At 29.1% G+C, this 9,468-nt stretch overlaps 1 long non-coding RNA gene across 1 annotated transcript; it reads left to right on the top strand.

The window, feature by feature from the left end:
- The first annotated feature begins 3,009 nt into the window (after positions 1–3,009).
- On the top strand, positions 3,010–9,181 carry LOC146994500 (uncharacterized). The gene is made up of 4 exons (XR_015043779.1): positions 3,010–3,155; positions 4,200–4,309; positions 6,811–6,847; positions 8,957–9,181. It is a non-coding gene; the product is annotated as an uncharacterized LOC146994500 (long non-coding RNA).
- The last annotated feature ends 287 nt before the right edge of the window (positions 9,182–9,468 follow it).

Genomic DNA, 9,468 nt, shown 5'->3' with positions numbered 1-9,468 from the left:
CCATATACAAAATTTCAACGTTCTACAACTAATCGTTTTTGAGTTATGCGAAATGCATACATAGGTACTTACACATCACGAAAAAAATCCCTTTCAGGTATCAACTTAGAGTAAATGGGATTACATTTAACAATCCGTTTTTGGAGGGAAAAAAAAAAAAAAAAAAAAGAGTCCTTCATTGTGTTCGTACGTACAGACGTCGCCCAAAAAAATAATTCACATGGATTCCGTAATAGTCAAAAATGGATATTTCCGTTGAAATATGATACCCAAAAGTTTCCTGGATTACAATACTTACTTCCTTTTTATTTCGTACAAGGAAGTAAAGAACCTATATTAACCTACATATTCTTATATAAACAATACCTCAGTACAGTATATAAATATTTCAAATCAATAAAATTTCACCATGATACGCTCAAGAAAAAAAAAAATCAATAATCATCTAAATTTCCAAATTACAAACATAATATGCACTATAAATCTTAATGTAAAAAGAAATACAAAATAACGCTTCACGCTATCAAAATTGCTCATCTTTTTAAATATCAACTAAATAATATTTGAACTAAAACACATAATGTAAACAAGAGTTTTCCCGATGCCCAAAAGAATTCAAAATTATCAATGAAAAATACGAGCGCATTGTGACGCAACTGTATCATTCGTATTCGAACAGCAATCGCATCATTCGTATTCGCACGATAACTGCATCATTCGTACTCGAATAAACCGCATCGTACGACAGATGCGACTAACGAAAAGATGCGAGTAACGAAATGGATTTGTGAGTACCGAATTGGTACTTCGAGTCAACCGATGTACCCGTTACTCAGTAACGAATACATGCGGTTTGCTCCAGCTCTAGTCAGCACTCAGCAATGGCGGTCGAAAAGAATCAGGGGGTGGCCCAAGAGCGATGCGCAGTGCAGGGAGAAAGTTATGCCACATACGCATGACGTCATGTGGGTGACAGCGTTAGTTCTTGGCATTTGTTTACTTTCGTTGCATCAACAGTTTGATTTGATTTGTGTTGTTAATTTGCTATTATACCTAAGCGGAAGTGGCAAATTGTGCTATAGCGTTGTGTCAGAATTATACACGTTAATACGTTTTTTGGCGGAAAACGCTTTTTACAATCAGATAAAATAACTATTTTTTTAATGAATTTATGTAGTTTTCATACATAACTGTGATGTAATTTTACATTTATTTTTCATTTTACTGCTATTTTACATTTAAATTGAAAAATTTCTCATTTTAAATCATTTTTTATCATAATCTTCATTTTGTGTATGAGACTTACATCGTAGTGAGATATTTAAACTCAGTGTCATGTTTACCAATACTGAGTACCTAAATGATTAGTTAATAAATTTGCGTATCCAACTTCATTCACATGTTTTGGTTACTTTCTTTACATCCCAAACGTAACTCTATGTATTGAAGCAGCGTCTGGGTTAAGCTTTGCGAACTAAGTAAACTGATACATGCCTCACCGTGAGGAAAGGAGAATTTCTCGACCACTCTATGCTGCAAACATCGAATGAGTGAGTGACATATTTCCTTCAGTGTTATTTAACTGATGCATACAGGTATGTGTGATGTAATTTAATTGATATAACTTACACATGCTTGAACCTGAAGGAAAACAAATCTGTGTATAATGCTAGAATACAAATAGCGAAAGAGAAAGTAAGATATTCTGTTCAGTGTTATTTAACTGCTGCATATGTTTTAATTTTGATTCCATATAACTTGTTTTTAATTATAAGAGAAAGAAAAATAATTCAATATTGAACACATATTTCGAGTATAACAAAAGTATTTTAAGAAACAAGCTAATAAAAATACATTAGTGATTAAAAATATTTAATTTGTGTACAGACTGAATTGAAATTAAGATGTGGTGGTGTATTTAATTATAGCAAAGCACACTAGGGCTATCTGCGTAATAGGTGTGATGCCTTCGTGGAGGACTTTCTCAGGGAAACTGGCTCGTATACATGTTACGCATGAGGAAAACCACGAAAACACCCATGCAGCCAGCCCGTTCGCGGGATTCGAACCGAACTACCCAGTGTTCAGCGACTTTACCACTCGGCCGCTGGTGGACCGAAACTAAGATGTAAGGCAAGTTTATTATTATTATTATTGTGCGTATATGTGTAAGAAAATGTATTTTAATTGTTCCATTTTTAATGTATGAAAGGAAGAATAGGATGCCAATATCGAAGATTATTTACTATAGCAAATAATCACGTCAGGATAAATGTTATATAGAAATCTTGGGAGTGTAAGGGATTATAAGAGTACTTTTAGATTATACTGAAAATATACGCACTTCTGCAATAATCTGAAGTGAATCAGTATGAAGTGACTTTTCACTTTAAAAAGAATGTGATAAGTATACTATTTAAAAGTATAATGACGGATATTAAGAAATTTGTAGAATTTTATGGTATTTAAATATGAATTTGTTAAGTCAAATATTTTTATATATATTTTTGCTTGAGATATGTAATTTAAACTGAAAATCACGATCATATATTTCTCATGGAAAGTGCATGAGCAATGAAAATAAATAGAATAATACTTTTTGATTATGTTTTTACCATGGTCTTAGCAGTTATGCCATCATGTGTTCTGTTCAACAAGATTTATTTAGTGCAAACAATACTACGAAAAAATATTGAAAAATACCTTGTTTTACAATATTTATTTCCCTTAATTAACTTAAATATCGTTTTTCATTTTCTAATGCTTTCCTTTACGAAAAGAATTTAATGTTTACAATTATTTTCAGCATTCGTACGAATTCTGTGCATAAAATAAACATTTTCTTTAACAAAATACTTAATCGGAAAGTATATACCCCGTATTTCCGGTATATCTACCACATATAAAATGATTATTTTGCTTTAGTTTACATTTTTTCCATTACCAAAACCATGTAGCAGACGCGTCGGCCGATGCGTCTTGTCTCCCGGGTGACGTCACTACCAGCAACCAATGGCACGCTTTTTCCGTTCCTGGCCTAACCTTAGTATATTAAAGAACCTTGGAAAAGAATGGTAAAGTCGCAAAGAATGCTGTTTGTTCGTGGATTGGCTTTTGTGACTGAATCCATCAAAGTTACTAATTATTTGAAGAAAGTAAGTGAATATTTTATATTTTCAGTGTTTAATACTCGTACTTTCTTCACCTATATAAAATTTTATAAATAGCGTCTGTGTAGGAAATGTGATTTTCCATGTGTTGTTCTTTTGTGTACGTGCCTAATGATTCATTTTCAGGATTTGGTACTGTTAAATTTTGCACTAGTCTGTTTCTTACTGTTTGTGTCACTCCTTTTTGTATGTGTCTCACCTTTTTATAGTTATATTATTTTTACTCAAACGTTTTAATATTTATCTTAAAGCATACTGTAATTAAGCAGGAAACATGACTAATTGTTCAGAAATCTGTTATGGAAATGTTATCTACCTTATGCCAAAAAATGAAGCATGTAACTTTCTTTTATTTATGAAATTCAAAATTTTTTATTTGCTTAGTGTTTTCCCTAAAAATAATTTAATTTCTTATTTTTGAATTTAGTTTTATAAATTTGCTTTAATATATAATCTTTAACTCAAAGATATTGTGCTATTAAAAAAGGAAACTTTATGCCATAGAAACACAGGTACTTTGTTCCAAATCTGTGTTCATTTTTTTATATATATATACTGAATTTTTATGCACTAGTAAATACTGAAATATATCCTTTCATGAATAATAAGTAAGTCCTAAGTCCTTTCATGAATGCATTTCTTTTTTGTTTGTTTGATTTTGTTGTTTTAAAAGATCTGCCATAGTTAAAGAAAGAAAATAAAGTAAGAATGCTTTACTTTCAGTTTTGAATAAATTTATTACTATTTACTGCAGCTTCAAATTTCTCTAAACATAATTTTCGAAGTCAAAACTTGATAGTTATGTTGATTATTAGACTTGCATGAAAAAATTTATTGAAAAATTGGTATTTGATCTAAAATACCTTAAATTATTTGAATGATATTTTACAAAATCATGTATTTTGATATAACTAGATAGTTAAAAAAATTTAAATTGTAAATGTGCAGAAATGCTTATATAAAACCAAGAAATTGTTTATATTTTTGTTGCTTTTTCCCTTGTAAATTAATTATATATATATATTACAGTCTGGGGAGTCAGCACCCTGCTGAATTGTAGTAAACGAGACGTCCAATCTACTAGACCATCAAAGATGCAGATTTGGATTTTCTAGTTCATAGTTATTGAAATCGTAATGGTATGTTTGTTTAAATTAGTACTGTTTATGAATGTGATAAAAATAAATTCTGATAAGCTAAGAAATGATTTATTTTCTATTAATTATGAACTGTAAATAATGTAACCAATTTTCTTCATAGTATTTACTAAAAATTTTTTTTTAAAAAAAGGGAGGTAGTCTTATTTATACAATTCTTGCAGAGATACCAAGAAATAAAACATTTCAGGAATTTTCACTCAGTATATCTTGATGTGTAAAATCGTGTTGTTCAATGCCATATTACTTTTTCACAGGAAAGTAATTTTATTGATCTAACATCTGCATAAATCAAACTTTTTTAAGAATGATTACAGTTTCTAAGCTAACTTAAAATTTTCAGATTTAGAAAATGTATGTTTAATTTAGCATTAGTTTTCCATGGAATAGAAAAGGTTTTCTAAATGTTTAGTTGTTAGAGGGAAATAATATAAATGAGATTGTCCTGATACAGTTTCAGCTAGAAATGAAACTGAATTTTCGGATAGTGAAGATTTCATTTAAGAATTCTAATAAAACTGATTAATGTAAATCCTCTGCATTTAAAAATTCTAATAAAACTGATTAATGTAAATCCTCTGCATTTAAAAATTCTAATAAAACTGATTAATGTAAATCCTCTGCATTTAAAAATTCTAATAAAACTGATTAATGTAAATCCTCTGCATTTAAAAATTCTAATAAAACTGATTAATGTAAATCCTCTGCATTTAAAAATTCTAATAAAACTGATTAATGTAAATCCTCTGCATTTAAGAATTCTAATAAAACTGATTAATGTAAATCCTCTGCATTTAAAAATTCTAATAAAACTGATTAATGTAAATCCTCTGCATTTAAAAATTCTAATAAAACTGATTAATGTAAATCCTCTGCATTTAAAAATTCTAATAAAACTGATTAATGTAAATCCTCTGCATTTAAAAATTCTAATAAAACTGATTAATGTAAATCCTCTGCATTTAAGAATTCTAATAAAACTGATTAATGTAAATCCTATGATTCATGTAGGCATTCTTCTGTTATCAGGACCAGATTCAGAAATGTGTGTTTATATGCATGCATTTTTAAATGTAGGTGTTTGTGTGTGCATGTGTATATTCTTTATGTATGTATGTGTATTCTTTACACATATATGCGCATACATGCATATACACATGCTTGCATATCTACAGTGGAACCCCGAGATACGAGTTTAATTCGTTCCAGCATTCAACTGGTATAGCGAATTTCTCGTATCTAGAAACAAGCTTCCCCATTGAAAATAATGGAAATTCAGTTAACCCGTTCCACACCCCAAAAAATATCAACATTTTAATATCAAGTCAATTTTTCCTAATAAATAACACTGGTAAATAATATAACAATAGTTTAACTTTGTTACCAACATTTTAACTCCTTCTCATTAATCCATACCAACAACAGTTTCTCAACATCTAGGAGTACTTTTATGGTGCTTGGAAGAAACGATAATTCCTTTAGCTACATCAGGTTTCTTAGTTTCTTCCTGCTTCTTCAGAATAGTATAGATTTTCGATGTTGAAAGGCCGCAAGTCTTCGCCAATTCCATCACCATGCTTATGTTTATCTATGATTTCTTTCTTGATATCGACGGCCATGGCCTCCTTATTTTTCTTTGCAGCACTATCTGAGGCAACAATCTTCTTGCGAGGCATCTTGATATAATTATTTTCACGTTAAATGTCAAAACAATTAACTTACAAGTGCACAAACACGTATATAAAAGAACACTGAGTAATCTGTCAAGGGGATTCCCCGAGTTGAGCCGGATAGGGAAATGGCGCCACCCGTACCAACAGCCTGGCTCATTGCTTGTTACTCGAATTAATGCTCGTATTTTGCTCATACTTTCCTCGTATCTCGAGGTTTCATTGTACATTTCTGAATCCCATCCTAATAACAGAGGAGTACCTTTGCCAGTATTGCAACAGAGCTAGAATGAATTATTGTGTTAAATATGTGGAAAATGCATGCTTAAAGTACTGTTATTTTCTAAAAATATTCTGTATGTCTATTTTTTACAAGAAGAAAAAATAGCTAAAAGCTGTTAATTTACTCGTATTTATTAGTCCAAAGGGGCTTTGTCCCTAAAGAACTATTGTTTTTGTTTTGCGTTGGTTCACTATAAATATCTGTTTCACTTTTCAAACTGTTCCTACCAAATGTTAGAGTCCCTAGTGTGGGATTAATACTCTCTATCTTAGTGCCCTCTATAACCTATGTTAGGGTTAACCTGTATAACCTACAAGGATTGCCAGTTTAGGCGAGATATCTAAGTAGTCATCATAATACGTACCTTATTTTTTATTATTTTTAAATTAAATTGAAAGTAATAAACTAGTTTTCAAGAATGGAGTTAAACTAGATTTGCATTCAACTCTGGTTTATTGTGTTAATGATGTTTTGCTGTATCAAATATGAATTTTTTGTTTAAGTATAATAATTTAAAATGTTTTTTCTAGAGAATGAAGTACTGCCACTAAGGTGCTAACTTGCAAGGTAATTTTCTATTCTACATTAACTCAATCTTTATGTCCTGTTACAGATATATTGGCAGAAATAATGAAAACCTGACATTCAAAAAGAAAAATAATAACGTTGAATGTAGTATATTAGATGGTTAACTGCGGTTTGGCAGCTCATTAATAATCTTACACATATTGAGTACGAATAACTTTGAAAATTACCGGTATTTTCAATAGTATAAAATTAGGCAAGAAAGCAGTTTTAGCTTAGCACCGATTTTAAATACAACTCTCTTACCAATATTGGTTTGACGAAGGTAAAATATAATTGAATTTAATAAGTTGGAAATACTGTCTGTCTTTCCATGAGTTAATAATTTCAAATAAAATTTCTTTTTTCAGTTTTTCATGTTATTTGTTTAATGTTATTGTAATCTGATTTATCATATTTAGTCACATATTCCATCCCTCTTTGCACTATAGTATATAATTCAAAGGACTTATCAGTTTCAGCAATATTTTTTTTACCAGTATACATTTTTACCATAACTCTGTTTCTAAATCATATCCTGAAAAATTAAGGAGTAAAGTACACAAAGAAGGAAAATATGCAAGTAAATAATGGCATTTAGTGTTGTTTATGTGTCTAATATTTGTACTAGATTGTAAAAGTTATAAAATTCTATTAGCTTTTTTAAATTATTCTTTTTTAAATTGAGATGCTTCTTTGCACCCAAATGGTTAAAGTGAGACTTTGGTACTTTGATCTAACTTCTATTCCTAATAAATAATCCAGCTGCATACAGTTTACTCAATTTCTGCCATGTGTAAGGTAAACAATATTAGCTTTTTTTAAATATATCTTTTACAACTATTCCATCAGCTAGATTTCTTTCATATTTTGCCTTAATTGAGTCATCCTGCTAATTAAGAATTTATTAAAGTTAATATGTTAAATTTTTGTGTGTATAATTCATTTTAAGTATGTGCAAGCAAATGCATACATTAAGTTACGTAGAATTATGTTTTGGGTATCAAATTGAGAAATTTTAGGGCTGTTTTTAGATTTATTAATGATTTATACTATATTAATATTGGTAAAAAAATTCTGTGGCTTTTATATGAGAGTATATATTTTAAAATAGCTGCATGATATGGTAGAGGTAAAAAGCTTCATGTGGATCATAAATTAATATTATGTCGGAATTTTTCATTTATTTAATAAAGAAAATATTCAAGCCACAATTAAAATTTTTTCACTGGATTATTTGCATACAAAGTTTGCAGCAAATATTTCCTGCAACAGAAGTGACAATTTTTATTTTGCCAAGACAGGAAATTTAGTTAGTGTAAGCATTAACTCTATTTTGAGATGTTAAACAGGAAGGCAAATTTTTGAATTTAAATTGATTTTTGAAGGAAGACTTCATTTAGTCTTGCTATCATTCTACGTGGCTCTTAACTTTTTTATGGTATTTATAATTTTATTGTTATTCAGCTTTCTGTTTGCTTAGAATGCACGTGAATGTAGACTTGAAATATTTTATATTGCAAACTGAGATGTCATTGTTATCATAATTAAAGATTTTTGCTCTGATTTTGGAGGAATTTACTGATAATACTTTTGATTGTGTATTGGTTTCTGGTTTATTGAAATGTGTAAAATAGCCTGTTAATGCATATACGTATGTTAATGTCATGTATATGTTTATGAAGTATTCTGTTATATGTATATAGTGTTGTGATTAGTTTTCTGCTTACTCTTTATTTAAGAAAAAGTTATCTGTAAGAAAGCGAATATTCTTTACTATATGTAGGAGTAAAATTGAAAGGCTAATGCAATATAATTAATACAAAATTAAGTTTTTTCTCATGTACTTAAATACTAAAGACTTTCTCAACCTTGCAGTTCTAAACAAATCTTAAGTATTTTTTACTTGAAATTATAGGCATTGTGTAAGGTATATAATTGAAGCTTACTGTGTGATAGTATGAAATTAAATTTTTAATTACTGAAATGTAAATTTTTAAATATGAAATACTCAGTGCATTTTATATGCATCTTTTAATACTTGAACTATATTTAAAAACTGAAAACATCTGAAGTGTGAAATTATTACAAATTTTTTTTTTTCTTGTTTAGGAGCTGTTCTCAAAACATTGGGTGACAAAGAATTCACTTTTACAAAAATTGAGCAGGATATTAAAGACAGCGAACTATAGAACAAATGTGGCGAAGCTGCATGAAGTCTATGTGGAATTTTATTATTGAAAAAAATATGCTCTTCAGATTTAATGTTAGTTTTTATTGTTTAACAGTAATTGCAGTTTTCGAATACCTGTAAAATAAACCTAATTCTTAAATTAATTTCATGTGTATTTCTTTTGCAAGTATTACAGTTCATAATACTTCAAACAACTTGAAGTTTTATACTTGTTAATTTATGTGTGATATGTTCATAATAATTTTATAATTTAAATAACTCATTGTCATCATATGAGCATAATCTAAAATGCACAGCATTTGACAACAAATTAATAAAAAATTAGCCAACTTCTAATTGCTTTCTTTTGTCCAGTTGCCTCTTTTTAAATCATTTAATACCATAAAGCTATTTGATGAAAAAAAATAATTGGTATGTGCACATCAACATG

The sequence above is a fragment of the Stegodyphus dumicola genome, chromosome 11, assembly GCF_044657685.1.
Source record: "Stegodyphus dumicola isolate Sdum_Otavi_A_Nest chromosome 11, ASM4465768v1".
Classification (NCBI taxonomy): domain Eukaryota; kingdom Metazoa; phylum Arthropoda; class Arachnida; order Araneae; family Eresidae; genus Stegodyphus; species Stegodyphus dumicola.
This window is presented reverse-complemented; position numbering and strand designations above follow the sequence as displayed.